Source organism: Otolemur garnettii, unplaced genomic scaffold (assembly GCF_000181295.1).
Source record: "Otolemur garnettii isolate 467f Iridium unplaced genomic scaffold, OtoGar3 scaffold00003, whole genome shotgun sequence".
Classification (NCBI taxonomy): domain Eukaryota; kingdom Metazoa; phylum Chordata; class Mammalia; order Primates; family Galagidae; genus Otolemur; species Otolemur garnettii.
The window spans coordinates 25255253-25268614 of NW_003852398.1; the positions used below are offsets into that span (position 1 = coordinate 25255253).

At 42.9% G+C, this 13362-nt stretch overlaps 1 protein-coding gene across 4 annotated transcripts in view; it reads right to left on the minus strand.

Moving 5' to 3' along the window:
- The window catches only part of IRGM (immunity related GTPase M), a 39466-nt gene that overhangs the window by 17554 nt on the left and 8550 nt on the right, over positions 1-13362 (minus strand). Inside the window, exons 4-5 of one of the 4 annotated variants that reach the window (XR_002774774.1) lie at positions 10897-10999; positions 5882-7806 (exon numbers count right to left, since the gene is read on the minus strand). The exons of 1 other annotated variant lie outside the window; for it this stretch is intronic. The gene's annotated coding sequence lies outside the window, so the exon portion shown is untranslated. Of the gene's footprint in view, positions 1-5881; positions 7807-10407; positions 11000-13362 lie in introns of those variants that run through there. 2 more of the 4 variants (XM_023516722.1, XM_012808101.2) reach the window with 2 other exon arrangements.

A 13362-nucleotide genomic window follows, 5' to 3' on the forward strand; every position in this document is an offset into this window, starting at 1 on the left:
GGGACCACAGGCGCCCGCCACAACGCCCGACTAGTTTTTGGTTGCAGCTGTCATTGTTGTTTTGGCGGGCCCAGGCTGGATTCGAACCCGCCACCTTAGATATATGTGGCTGGTGCCTTAGCCACTTGAGCCACAGGCACCGAGCCAAAATTTAATCTTGTAAGTAGTTAATAACATATCAAGCACTGATCATGCTGTAACTAGTAGGCCAATATTTGCCCCACACCCAGCCTGCCATCATGCATTTAAGGGAACATGCATGATGAAGACCAAGTCCCCGACCTGATGAGATCACTGCAAATGCTGTATATGCTACACTGTGAGCATATTGATGTGCATAAATCCTTTATTCTTTATCAGGCCAAACAATCATGACCAGGAGAGATAAGGGGGAGAAAGATGGTGTGCATGGAACACCCTACCTCATTCTCTGCCTTCACCTGCCTCTGCACCTGCTCCATCTTCCCCTCAAGACCAGTGGCAGGAGGGTGCTGCTTATGGTGATCAGGCACCAGGGGCCCATGCAGGGAGTTCAGCCCAAAGCACAGACTTCCCTTTATCTTTTTATTCTTGTCCAGTTGTCAGTGGTATAGATTCATGCCCTGAAATTTAACCTATCTCTCCCAGTCCATATAGGATGGTTTTCTTACCTGACGGGCTTCATTAAAATCAAAAGTAACATTTCTAGACACCTGTATTAAAAGTAGAGATAGGTTTTGTTTTTCAAACTTTAAAATGTCTATTAAAATACGAAGGTTTTATGTGCCAGCTGAGTAGTACTCAGATTTCTCATCCATCTCTGCTTTACAGTCCTCCTGAGCCTGAGACCTGACTTCAGGCACAGCCAGGTAGGGAACTTATATGGTTGATTCACGGAACAGGAAGTAGAAGCCAGAATAACACTATTTCATAAATTCTTAGACTTTGTGAATACATATGTTTATGAGTAGAATTTGAGCCCAATTGTTCAAACACTGCAAAAGCACACAACTGCGTTCACGGCACCACCCTTTTTCACCTGGTGGTAGATAGAGCCTGCTGCTGGGAGCTCTGTAATAGCAGATAACTAAGTTAGAACTATTGGCTAGGAAGGGATATAAGAATGTGGACATAAAGCATTTTGAACATGATGTAAATACACTGAGTTGATTGCACAGCACTTGAATACCATAAGTTATCATAAGTTAGGCACTGGTCCAGGTGCAGGGTTTAAGCAGAGAAAAATGCAAAGCCATGTTCTAGTGTGAACTGTGTTTATCAAGCTACAGGCCACATTCTCTACTTCCCAGCTGACATGCCTCACAGGAACTTGACCAAAAATAAAACTGATGCTTTTCTAGATCCAGAGCAGGACTGTCTCTACGGAAGCAGGCTAAACTAGCTTCCTAAACAGTGTGATACTGAGAGTTGAAAGTCTGCTGGCTGGGTCTTAAAAGTCTTTATATGTGGTCTTCTATTGTGGAAAATTGAACATGGCTGGCATAATAAAACCCTATCATTTGGCTAACAATTATCAATTCATGGTCAATCTTGTTTCATCTGTGGCACCACCCACTGCAGCTGGGTCAAGAAAATTCCAGATACAGTATACTATCAGTCATAAATTGTTTAGCATTCATTCCAAACAGATAAGGATAGTACCATAATCAGGCATAAAAAAATAAGTTACTGCTTAGCGTTGTCAAGTATCCAGTCAGTGTTTAAATTTCTTTGGTTTTCTCATAGAGGCGTTTTATAGGTTGTTTGAATCTGCAATTAGGTGCTAATTCATTAGCTTTTCTTTTCATCTATAGGTTTCCTTCTTTCATCTTTTTGCTGGTGTGTTTTATTTTTGTTTGGTTGGTTGGTTTTGTTTAAACAATTGGTTGAAGAAAATAAGCAGCTTGTGCCTCTGTTCCCTGTATTTTCTATAGACTGGGATGTATTTTTCTAGAGGCTTGATCTGATTCATTTGGGTTTTGGCAAGAAAACATCATCTGGATCTCCTGTGTACTTCCAGTCAGAGGTATATCTGCCTGTCATTCTTTTCCTTTTTTTTTTTTTTTAAGAGACAGAGTCTCACTTTGTTGCCCTCAGTAGAGTGCTATGGTGTCCCAGCTCACAGCAACCTCCAGTTCTTGGGTTTAGGTGATTATCTTGCCTCAGCCTCCCAAGCAGCTGGGACCACAGGCACCCGCCACAACTCCTGGCTATTTATTTGTTGCAGTTTGGCCAGGGCCGAATTTGAACCCTCCACCCTCGGCATATGGGGCCGCCCTACTCACTGAGCCACAAGCGCCACCCACTGCCTGTCATTCTTTTATGTAACCTTAACTATCACAGAGGATCATTGTCTAAATTAACTGTTTTAAGTTTTCCAAAATACTCTATTACGCCTTCTGCATCCATTGGCTGGAAAATTGATGCAAAAATAAACTTCACCACGTCAACCATTTGGTTACTACCAAGTTTGTGTTGGAAAACCCACTTAAATACTTTTATTTTTAAAAGCAATATAAAAACTTGATTTATTCTACTTAATTAGCAGTTTCAATATAATGAGTTGGTTTTCCAGTCTATTTCAAAGTTGACTAATGATTTTATTATTCTTTGACTATGACCTCATAGTTAGGTCTAAATATGTTAGGTCTAAACATATTTAAAGTAATTGAATAAACTGTAATTATCTTCCATACAGATTCCCAAATTACCCACTTTTGTCCAGGGGGGAGGCTTTTCCAGTTGTCTTCAGAAGTACTCTTGACAGAAGAATTTGAATTGTTTAGTCTTTTCCCACTTCAAAAAGTGCTCGCTTTATGGCTCAGCGCCCGTAGCTCAGTGAGTAGGGCACCGGCCACATACACTGAGGCTAGCAGTTCGAGCCTGGCCTGGCTCGCTAAACGACAATGACAACTGCAACCAAAAACCAGCCAGGCGTTGTGCCAGGTGCCCGTAGTCTCAGCTACTCGGGAGGCTGAGGCAAGAGAATCACTTGAACCCCAAGAGTTTGAGGTTGCTGTGAGCTGTGACACCACTGCACTCTACCGAGAGCAACATAGTGAGACTCTATCTCAAAAAAAGAAAAGAAAAAGTGCTAGCTTTAGACATATATTTCTCTAATTTCTCCAATATTCAATGGAGTTATATCATTGGGTCACCATGTAAGTGTATGCTTCTTTTCTTAAGTATTGCCTAATTCCCTTCATTATGGGCTGTATCATTTTGTATGAACACCTAGACTATAGGACACTAGTTTTTTCTCTGCACTTTCAAACAGTCAAACTTTGTAGTTTTCCCAAATCAAACAAGTGAAAAAATGGTCTCTTGGTGTAGATTCCATTTCTAATTTCCATTTCTCCTCTTAAATAGGAGACTGAGGATCTTTCCATTTCATGGCCATCTGTACTTCTTCTTTCTACAAACTTTTTTTTTTTTTTTTTTTTTGAGAAACATAGTTTCACTGTCTTTTCCCAGGCTAGACTGTTGTGGCTTCATAGCTCACAGCAACCTCAAACTCTTCGGCTCAAGCAAACATCCTGCCTCAGCCTCCCAAGTAGCTGGAACTACAGACACTTTCCACAACACTGGGCTAGTTTTTCTGGTTTTAGTAGAGACAGTTATGCTCTTGCTCAGGCTGCTCTTGAACTCCTGAGCTCAAGCAATCCACCTACCTCAGCCTTCCAGAGTACTAGGATTACAGGTGCGAGCCACCATGCCTGGGCTATATTTTTATAAACGTTTATTACTATCCTCTTTTCTCTGATTTCCTAAGTTCAGGTACAAAATATTCTGAAGCAGTGGGTGTTAACAATTAAGGAGTGTCTGAGCTTGTGAAATGTAAATCTTTGAATTGCATTCTCATCTTGTACAATTGTTTCTTCTCATGAAATATCCTAAACAAAAGTTTTAACTTTGCCAACATTTCTTTTTCATTTCCTGTGTTACAGTGTCCAGATCACTCTCTCTTATGTTTGCCAAATAAAATGAAAGGCACAAAAATGATATCAGCCAACATTCATTGCCCTATTAATGACTTAGACCTTGTAACATATTTATAAGTTAGTATAGAACCATAACAGAATATCAGAAAGCCAAAAACAAACAATGGACACATCCATTCAAAAGTTTTCATTGCTAAGGACCTACAAACTTCCTCTACTACAGACCTATTCTCCAGCATGAAATGCAGGCCCTGTGTGGAAGGACCCTGCATGTTCCTGGGGTCATCACAGGAAAAAAAGGGACTACCACCCTGAATGCTTGAACTGTGTACCAGGTCTCTGGCAGGACTTGTATCATCTCTGACCTATGCCCACTCTCCACATGAAGCTGACTGACAGTGGAGAAGGGAGAAGCTCTGTGCCTTTCAGACCCCCTGTATTTCCAAGAACAGAAAAGTGAAGCTGATATAGGAATGAACAGGCCCGGCTCTATAAGGAATCAATCCTAAGACACAAACCAAGGTCTCTCATAAAACAGGAGACAGTGGAGAAACTGGCCAAAACCAGTTAGAACCAAGATGGTAACAGCAACAAAGAAAATGACCTCAGGTTACCCTCACTACTCAATCCATTAGTATGTTAAAAGAAACTCACACCAGCACCATGATAGTTTACAAATGCATGCAACTCCTGGATGTTACCCTAAATGGCTTAAAATGGGAAGGGACCCTCAGTTCTGGAAACTCCCCACCTCTTTCCCAGAAATCTTGTGAATAATTCTCCTTCTACTTAACATAAAATAAAGTAAAATGTACAAAATCAGACCCTAGAAACTCACAAGGGCCTATTCAGAAGCCTTTCTTCTGTTTCTCTGTTACTTCAATAAACTTTCTTTTGCTTCACTCTGTTCAATCCCCGTTTCTTGAATTCCTTCCTGGGCAAAGCCAAGAATGCACTTGATCTTCATGCTATCCCCCAGTTTGGGAGTCTGCTTTCCTGTATCAAAGCCACACTTCCAAAGGCTCCTCTTTCCCACAGCACAGTCATTACCAGGAAAGAAAAGTGAAAGGTAACATGACCCCAGGTCAGAAGGTTCTCTTACCTTTTGATATGATCAGTGAGGGTAAGGCAGGGAAGTTGGAGTTTCCCAGTGACATTTGACAGGTCACTCCACCCAGACCCAAGATGAGAACAGGAAGAACCTGAACCAGGAGTCAGAAACACAGGTGCTGAGTGTGGACCAATGCTATTCATAGCTTTCGGGTCAATTCTCTAGAGACTCAGTATTTATGGCTGTAACCTCGTGTCCCTGACAGCCCTAATTTTTAATTTTTCTTAATAAATCATGTATTAAATAAAATACACACTAATTGGTTCAAAATTCAAGAGGCATATAAGGGTACACACAATAATATGTCTTCCCTGTCCCATATCCATCCACCCTTCCACTTAGAAGCAGCCACATTTCTGTACACACAAGCAAGTAAGCACAAACACCCTATTTTTCTATTTTACTGGGCAGTATTCCTTAAATAAAATCTAACACCTTATTTTTTCTTTAATATTTTGGTAATTGTTCTCTATCAGTAGTACCTATATGAAGACTTCCTCCTTTTAAAAAACTAGTTCTCCTTCTTTTAGAAAATAGTTTTTTTATCATTAGGAAATAGAATTTACATAATAGTACATAAAACTTTTATGTCCAGTTTAAATTAATTACATCCATACATTTCTTTTACTGCTATACAAGTTTTTGATATTTCCTATAGGAATAGCATCTCAAAAAGAAGAATGAAAGAAATAGAAAGAAAAAGAAATAGGACCCTCTAGCAGCACAGAAAACTCTCTTGTACCCCTCCAAAATCCAGAGTTCAACACTGTTACCACAGAGGATCTGGCCGCCAATCACTGTCAGTCAAAATGCAGAGACAGGAATAGGTCCACCAAACTTTATTTGTCAGAAGGCAAGGATTCTGGAGAACAGCGTGAGGAGTCAGAATTTCCAAGACTGCTGTGTTTTTCCAGTCCCCAAAATTAAAGTTTTATACATTAAAGTTCAAAGTAAAAACAGTGTTAACTCCTATTTTAAACAATATCAGCATAATCTATGACCCATAATAAACAATAACAGCATAACCCATGACCCAAAACAACATTCTAATTTAGAAGTTCATTTCTTAAATCAATTGCCCTAAGCGACTCAAGATATGCACTTTTAGGTTAGAGCTGAATTTACAAAACAAGAAAGGGACACACAAGGTGAAGGTCATGTGACCTAAACTGAGGAGACCAGGTTGGCCCCAGCCTAGCCGGCTCCATCTTATTTCTACCACAGGTGCTCTCATTTCCCAACTCTCATTATTACATTTCATATCTCTGAAGTTGATTTTGAATGAAAATAATCATTGTGATTAGTTGCATAGTACAAGAGTCAACCTTATCATACCCAGGGGAACTGTAATTCCAACATGTAGCACAAGTAGACATGAAACACAGGGTACATTGGATGCAGCTATCCACAAATACTCCTAGAAAGAAAATAATCCCTACTCCAAAGACTAAGACTCTCAACCAACCTGAATCAGGGAACCAAGAAAATAACTGACTAAAACTAAAACCAGGAAAGCCTTCTCTTTGGGTGATATCATGAAGTATATTTTGTACCTATTGAATATGGTGTTCTATTAATCGAGAATTATCTGCTAAATTGAAACAGCACATTCCTTTAAATTCTGCACACCTGTGATTATGTCTCAGAAGTAAATAATCAATGGCGGCTTGGTTTTCTAAGACAGCTTCTCAGATGTGTTGGAGTTCTATGCTTAGTGCACTAATGGCCATGAGGTGGCATTCAGTGCTTTTACCATGGCACAAGCTAGCCTACCCATCTCAATATTTAACTTAACTACCATAGCTGGAATCACAAATAGAGACAAGGAAAAATACTCAGCTGGGCTGAAGAGGTGGACATCATTCCAGTAACCTGGGACATTAACTGGCCTGCCACTTCCTTCCAGATTAGGTGTTATTCAGGTCCTGTGCCCTGGGCAAGAATGGTACTAATCTCCCTAGAGAACAAGGCCCTCCTGTGGTATTAGCTGGAACATAAAAAAAGGCCTGTTGTCCACATACCAAAATCATCCCTTAGGGATTTTAGTATGTATATAGGCACAAGATACGGTAGTTGTCTTATGACATTGAAGCAAGTTATTAGTTAAATTGACACAGGGGTGGTGCATCCTAAGAATTTACACAATCTTCACCAGGTGTAACTATTTTAAGATAAATAGAAAATATATCCCTTTCCTTCCTCCATCTTGCAGTCCATGCCCATACAAATCCTGACAGGTGAGATTCCTTTGGCTGTGGTGGAACACAGTGAAATTCCTGAACATTTCTAAAGGAATACAAACTCCTATTAAACAAGATGTAAATACCTGGTCTATGTGAGTTCCACCTGCTATACAAAAATCAGATACATTCATAACATTCTTAGCCAACTAAGTCCAAATATTCTCATCCCATTGGAAGGGTATCATGTCTTATTCATTCCCCAAAGTCCCCAAGATCAGAAGAGCTATGAAGAGGAAGAGAGTGAGTCTTGTGGCCATGTCTTAATCTTGATCTTGATCAGTTCTGTCTTTCAGTTGTTGGGCACCACATCCTGTTCTGCTGTGTCCATCAACAGGTAAGGCTTCACTCAGGTGTGATGAGTCCTGGTCTTTAATCTAGCCAGATTAACTGTGGTAAGAGTGGTGAGCAGGACATCCCAAGGGCCAGTGCATTTCCCTGTAACTGCTCATCTGCCCCGTTTCTCCAAATTTTGAGAAGGACCTGGTCTCCAGACTGGAAGGGGTGCAGATTTCCAGTTGGGGTCAGGGCAGAGCTGGGGAGAGAGAATTTATGGATTAAAGACAACACCTGTTGACTGTGCTGCACGTGCTTTTGTACCCTGAGATCACACTCTGCCTGAAAAGGAATTAGGACTGAGACTGCCTGGAAGGGTCTCCCATACACAATTTCACAAGGGCTTAACTTAAGCCTGCTTCTAGGGCAGGGGTTCTCAACCTGTGGTTGTGACCCACAGGAACTGTTTTAAAGGGCTGTGGCATTGGGAAAGTTGGGAACCACTGTTCTAGGGGCTACCTGGACCTGGACTAAGGCAAGGGGCAATACCTGATCCTAACCCCTAAATGGGTTTCTTGACACAGTTTGGCGAGATGTTTCTTCAGCTGTGATTCATCTTCCCCACTTTCCCAGATGACCGAGATCTCCATGCAGTATTTAGTCTCCGCTGTATTCCTAAAAACTTGCTTCCCTGTCAAGTTACCTCAGTGATGAAGGAGGGTCCATTATCACTCTGGAGGCTTTTCAGGAGCCCATACTGAGGAAATATTTCTATCAGAAGTTCCTTTATAACCTCTGCTGCTCTCTCAGTCCAGGCTGGAAATGCCTCCACCCAGCCTGAGAAAGTGTCTACAAGGACTAAGAGATACTTTAAGCCTTTGGAAGAGGGGTTTGGGAAAAATCCAACTACCAATCATGAAAGAGGACTGCCTGTTGGTATTGTTGTAGTGGGTTCCTTTCTTGGTTCTCAGTCTTTGCGTTGTTTTTCATGCACAATAGACACTGGGAGGTGATTTCTCTGATGATCTGGGTAAGTTGTCTGCTTGTTATCCATGAACGGATGAATTCCGCCAGAGACTCCTTCCCATAATGGGTTATTTCATGTACTCACTGGAGGGTTTGAGGTACCATGCGCTGGCATAATGGGATTCTTCCCTGGTCATCCATCAACCACCCCTCTCTTTCTTTTTGGATTCCTCTTTTTCTGTCCACTCTTGGTTAGCTTTGTCATAGGAGGCCCAGAACTCTGCCAGGTTCACAGAGGGCATCAAAGGAGCCAATCCCTCCATCCTTGCAACTTGCTTAGCTGTCAAATCTGCTAAGCGGTTTCCTTCTGTAGTCTAGTCTGTCCCCTCTGGTGACCTGGGCAGTGTATGACTGCCCCTTTACAGGAAAGCAAAGCGGCTTACAACAGGTGAAGACTTCTGGAGCATTTCTGATCTGCTTCTTTCCTGTTGTCAACAGCCCTCTCTCTTTCCAGATGGCTCCATCCATGTGCATGCAAGATTAAACAGGAGTACTTTGAGTCAATATAAATATTAGCCACTTTACCTGCCAACAACTCCAGAGCCCTTGTTAGTGCAATCAATTCAGCTTTCTGGCCTAAAGTTCCTGGAGGAAGGGCTTTCGTTTCATTTCTTGCATAGTTATCATTGCATAGCTAGCTCTCCATGTTCCTTTTTGCACATAACTGCTTCCATCTACAAAGTCCAATCTACTTGAAAAGGGCAATCTGAAAGATCAGCGTGGCTTGAAGACACCTGTTCAATCACTTCAAGGCACTGATAGTCTAAGGGCTCCTGGCTAGGGTCAGGAAGAAGAGTGGTAGACTTTGGCCACTAATTCCAAAGTCATTCCCAGACTGTCAAGGAGGATTGCCTGATATTCCTCCATCCATCCAGCTGTGTGTACCCGCTGGGGAACGTACATTGTGACTAGTTGCTCCAATGTAAATTTCTTTGCCTATTTTAAAAGCTCACTTCTGCCCTCAGGCAGACTGGCCAGCCTGAGGCTGTGAAGTTGAACTGTTTAGACAAATAAGTAACTGATGGAGGCATGGCAGCCTTAGTCCTTGTTTTTCATAAACACACAAATCAAATGGTTTTGTCAGATCTGGCAGTTCTAGTGTGGGTGCCTCAGTCAGTAACAGGTCAAGCTGTTCAAAGTCTCCCTCACATTCTTTGTCCAGGTCAGAGGCTCCTCCTCAGATCCCTTCAGGACCTTATACAAGGGCTTTACAATGAGACCGTAATTTGGAATCCAGATCCTACAAAAACCCACCATTCCCAGAAATCTCTTCAGCTGTCTCCTTGTATTGGGTCTTGTGATGTGTAAAATCAAGTCTTTTCTGCTCCCAAGTAGGCTGCACTGCCCAGATCAATCAAGAACCCAAGAAGGCTGGGCACCTATAGCTCAGCGGCTAGGGCACCAACCACGTACATGGGAGCTGGCAGGTTTGAATCTGAACTGGGCCTGCCAAACAATGACAACTGCAACCAAAAAACAGCCAGGCAGTGTGGTGGGCACCTGTAGTCCTAACTACGTGGGAGGCTGAGGCAAGAGAATCGCTTCAGCCCAAGAGTTTGAGATTGCTGTGAGCTGTGAAGCCATAGCACTCTACCAAGGGCAACAGCTTGAGACTCAGTCTCAAAAAAAAAAAACCCAAGAAATTTTACTTTCTGCTGGCAAATTTGGGCTACTCTCTTAGACACTTTGTAGGTGCAGTTTGCCAAGTGATTTCAGTGTCAAGATAGTGTTACACAAACAGTCCTGAAACTGCTGCCCAGTGACAAACAAGTCATCTAGATGTTGGAGAATCTGTCCACCTTCTAATATAAGGTCTAACAAGTCCTGTGCCAGATTCCCTGAAAATAGTGGGTGTGTTTTTGAAGCCTGGGGGAAACATCACCCAGCATAACTGTTCCTTCTTAAGGGTGTCTGGATCGTGCCTGAGACTGGGAGCCCAGTGGGATGCAAAAGAAAATGTCCCCTTAATCCAAAACTGAAAACCAGGTCACCTTTGATGGTAAGTCATTTAAGAGGGCATGGGAGTTAGCGGCACCATGGGATGAATATCCTGCACTACCTCATTTACTGCCCCCAGGTCCTGTATTCCTCCATTCCCGGCTTTCACTGGCATTATGGGAGTATTACAAGGAGATTGACAGGGCCTTATAAGTCCACAGGCTTTAAACTTATTAATCAAAGGAGCTACTCCTCTTAATGTCTCTCATTTATGTGGGTATTGATCTTTTCAAGGAAGTGGCATGTTGGGTTTCAGACAGACCTCCACAGGAGTGACCCGGAGGGCCTTTCCAGGAGTTTCGTGAGTCCAGACCCAGGGGCTTACCTGCTTGTTGACTTCTTTTGGCCATTGGGTCTCAGTTTCAGGTTGTTGGAGAAGTAGCTGCCAAGTGTGCTCATTGGAACCTCCAACTGGAGGCTGTGATTCTCTGGAATAAAAGTCATCTGAGCATTTAGTTTAGGTAACAAGTCTCTTCCCAACAAAGGAACAAGACAATCAGACATATTCAGAAATCGGTGGGTCATTCTTTTTTCTCCAATTGAGCATTCAATAGGTTTAAGGAAGAACTTATGTTCCAATTGTCCAGTCACTCCTGTCACCAGAATGGACTGTTTTGTCAGAGGAGAGAGTGGGGTATTGAGGACTAAAAATGTTGTTCCCATCCACCAGGAAGTTCAGTCTTTCCCCCTACTCTTATTTATACCTGAGACTCTTGGGGGGCAATGGTGATACAGGACAGAAAATCCATTTGAGGTCGTGGACACCCTCAGTCATCCTCGGAGCCATCCAGTTTGACCATCTCACAGTTGGGCATGCGACCCAACTCCTCAGCTCTCTTGTTTTGGGGGCACTCGTTTTTTCAGTGTCCTCCCTCCTTACACTAGGCACACTAGCTTTCCTTAATCAAGATTGGTTGATCCTGTTCCTGGGGCTCCTTCCCTTCCCCCTTTTATCTTTGGTGATCTCAAGAAAAATAGTACCAGCCTGGGCTTTTTGATGCACTTGATTGTTGAAAACCCTGTAAACAATGACTTATCAGCTGAGAAGTGTTCATTCCTACAGCCCCATCCAGGCTCTGTAATTTCTTCCACAGGACTGGAGCACTTTGAAAAATGAAAGTCAGGTTTAGCATTCACTGATTTTCAGGAGCCTGAGATTCCATGTCTGGGTACTCACATATTCTCCCAGAAACTCAGATGGGTCCTCAGTTGCTTTTTGCTGCACAGCCTGTACCATGTTTAGACTCTTTTGCTTGGGAACTCCTTTCTGTGTTGAAAGGAAGAGGGGCAACCAACCATTATTTGGATCCCAGTCTGGCTCTGTCAACGGAACAGCTTCCTCTGGCACTGGTGTAATCTCCCCATCCTCATCCTGGAATCGGCAGCTTCTTCCCCTGCCTGATCCAGCACCAGCCACCTTTCATCACTGGTGAGAATTAGATTTAAAAGAGCCTGTATATCTGCCCAATCGGGGTGTTGAGTAGCAAAGATAGTAATTAGTTCAGTCACGTTAACAGGATCCGAATGGTAAGGCGGTTGGTATTTTTCCAGTTTAACAGATCAGAGGTGGAGAAAGGCATATGGTCCAATAGTGTCCAGCAGGCTGGCCCTGCTGATTTATTCCCACTGGCATTTGGCACAGAGGGTATTGCCCCGCCTTACCTCCTTGGGTCCTCTGACTGAATCAAATCCCCTGGCAGGTGTGAGGTGGGGAGACCACTTCCAAACTTCCTTCAGCAGAGTGAGGAGGAGCAAGCTCCTCTTTGTCTGGTGCCAGAGCACTTGGTGTCCTGAGTCCTCTGGAAGCAGACACTGCACCCTCCTCTAAAACGTCCTGCTCCACCTGAACATTAACACCATCTTTTGATTCTCCCCCCCCCCACCGCCCCCACCCCCGCTCTCCCTTTGTTTCTGGTTTTACTTCCTTTAGTACCATAAGCGGATTATTCTTAGAATCAGCTTCTTATTATGCAAGGTCATGAAGGCTTGTACATAGGGGATTTCACCCCATTTCCCTGATCTTTGACAAAGCGCTGCAACTGTAGGATGATATAATAATTTAAGGATCCATTTACAGGCCACTTTTCTCTGGATTCAAGATACTACTTTGGCCAGGCCATGTTACAGTAAAATGTCATTGTCTTTTCAATCATAGGCAGGTACCCATACTGAGACCAATTAGACAGAATACACCCCAGTGGGCTACCATTTGTTATTGAGGCCTGAGCTGCCATAAACTGATCAGATACAGACAGAAATAGCAGATTTCTCAAGAGTGAAACCAGAACTGATGAGAACTAAAGTTCTCAGCACACAACCAGAATAAAGCAGGTGGACCTCAGTGGTCAGCGAGGGCGAGTGCATGAGAGCAGAGCCCCAAAACTCCCAGGAGAAATCTCCAGGCAGTGCTGCTAGGAGTATTCAAGCACTGCACCCCCAGGGCCCACCTGTCCAGACAACTGCTAGGCTTCCCTGGTACAGGACTTACCAGAGCAGTCTAGGGTTCCCTTCATGGCCAGGAATGTTCCTGGATGAAGAGGGTCTGGTCACCTATTACTGTCAACCAATATGCGGAGACCGGGATAGGTCTACCACACTTTATTTGCCAGAATTCTGGAGAACAGTGAGAGTAGCCTTTTCAAGACTGCTCTGTTCTTCTATTTCCAAAAATTACAGTTTTATACATTAGAGTTCAAAGTAAAAACCGTGTCAACCTTTATTTTAAACAATAATTGGCATACCTATGACCCATAATAAACAATAATCAGTATAACTCATGACCCAAAACAGC